At 34.8% G+C, this 2,333-nt stretch overlaps 1 non-coding gene across 1 annotated transcript; it reads right to left on the bottom strand.

Moving 5' to 3' along the window:
- Nucleotides 1-1,934: 1,934 nt before the first annotated feature.
- On the bottom strand, nucleotides 1,935-2,016 carry Trnas-aga. Its single transcript has one exon. It is a non-coding gene; the product is annotated as a tRNA-Ser (tRNA).
- Between the last annotated feature and the right edge of the window lie 317 nt (nucleotides 2,017-2,333).

Here is a 2,333-nt window from a genome sequence, read left to right as displayed (position 1 = left end):
CATTTTACGTGAAATAACAATAAACATCAGAACAGTATAATTACCTGAACATTATCAAATCCACGCCCACGGCTACGTACACCATTTTAAGTATCAATCATCATTGCTTCGACGGAATTGACGTCACCATGTAGGCTTCACTGAGGAGTTGAAGATATCTGGCAACAAGGTAAGTAGGTGTAATGTGTGGCAAGGAAAAAAAAATTTCTGAAGAATACATTCAAAAGGCAACTCTATTCAACCGTAAATATTAATCTCAAAGAGGTTCTAGGAATGGCGTCTTTCAATTCGCGGAAAATATATTGCTGTCGAAGAAATTTATCGTTACATGAATGCCATTTTTTTCAATTCATCCATCTGGGCCCGACAATAAAGGATTATTAACATTATTTTGAATATTTTTTACATTTTTTTCGAATACGTTGCACACTTTTCACGAGATAATACCCAGTTACTTTACTAGTGTGATTTTCTCATTCATTAGCTTATTGCTAGTTAACAACGAGGTTAGTCTAGTGATGGGTGAATGGATGGAACCAGTCTATTTCTCTCACTTCACTCCAACAAGTATATAAAATTAACTATTCTCAACATCGATTCTTTTATTTAATGATGGTGCTCTGCATAGTAGCATATTACACCTGCAGGTAATAAATATTTAAATTTTATAAATCAACTCCCGGACCACAAAGATCCTACAAAAACTATTCGTCCTCTTTTAGTCATTTAGGTACGAATCAAGAACAAACTCAAATAGAGCATAAAACTTCTGAATAATGCGGCCCAATACTCGTTTTATTTAAACTAAAAAAATCTGGTGAAGAGTGAGCTAGGTAGTACTATAAGAACAGCTTTATGCTTACAAAGGCTTGCGGGACTGACAGGTCAGTGTCGGTGAAACCCGCAGGTATCTCCGCAGAAATGAAGGATATATAAACATAAGGTAGTATTTAATCATGCCTGTAAATCTAACTCACGCTCTTTGATGTTGCAACAAGTGCTTTTAGTAGTTAAGCTGCCGAAGAGTTCTTTAAACACTGAATAAGTCAGAGGGCCAACAGCAAAAGGACTAAGTATAGGTACTTACGCCGGATTAGGCGAGATATTGAAATACCAAATTATAAGGCAAAATAAGATTGAATATGGGTTAAATAATATGACTTGGAACATATATAATTGGGTAAACGTTCGAAAATCTCAATCCTGATCATTGCGTTAAATTTTGTGTGTCCTCCCCAAATGCATTCTAGAAATAACGAATATATAATGGCAAATGGAGAGGCTGCTTCTAATGATCGACCAAGTATCATTCTTGAACGTCGATACAATCCACATCAAAAGATGACACTTATGTAGTACTCGCTTTCGCTCGCCATTAGGTCAGCCAGTCAGGTGTGGGAAGCGGGTTTGTTAGTATGGCGATAAATAAATGGGAAATATTCGCCCATTTTTTAAGAAATTACCCTATCCCTTTGATACTGCTATTCTTTGGATATTGCTATTCTTCTATTATTCAGTTAGAAAATCACTGAGTTTTTTTTTTCTGAAAATAAAGAAAGAATCATTGGCTACAGAAAGGCGAAGTAAATGTTACTGTTTACCCACCTCCAGAAATTTACCAATGGTGAACTGCAACCCAAATGGTAGCCAATTTATAAAACGAAATAAAAAACTAAAATTATGAAGTATTTTCTTTAAATAAATGGAGTCAAAGGTCATTTATAATAAGTATGGTATTCTTTAATCATTAATTAATCCAATGAATAAATCATGAATAATATATATGTGCCCAATCAAACGCTATGAGGAAATAAAGGCAAACAAACAAGTCAACGAAATAGTGTAGAGTGCTAAAAAGTCGCATAAAAATGTTATATAATAAATCAGGTTTACATCTTAATCTAATAAATCGTTTTAAAATGTCATAAAAAGACCGCAGTCGGTAGGATTCGAACCTACGCTCCCAGAGGGAATCTGATTTCTAGTCAGACGCCTTAACCACTCGGCCACGACTGCCTTCATACATAATTTCCCACATTTGTTTATCCGTATTGAGATTATTGCGCCACGAGAATCTCATTAATTTGAATGTGATAGATGAACAATTTTGTGATTCGGCAAATTTTTCTAGGGTTTCAAACGAATTTAGAGGGAGTCGATCGTATTACTTTTTTGTGTCTCGTCTCACTCATCCCAAAAATTCGAATTTATGAGTCAGTGAGTTAGTGGTTGGAAGTGAGTTTTACAGCATATAGATAACTTCTACGGGCGTATTTTTTCCACCACAGAAATTGATCTTGAAAGTAATGATATGAAAGTCATTAAATGATATC

Source organism: Ischnura elegans, chromosome 3 (genome assembly GCF_921293095.1).
Source record: "Ischnura elegans chromosome 3, ioIscEleg1.1, whole genome shotgun sequence".
NCBI lineage: Eukaryota > Metazoa > Arthropoda > Insecta > Odonata > Coenagrionidae > Ischnura > Ischnura elegans.
This window is presented reverse-complemented; position numbering and strand designations above follow the sequence as displayed.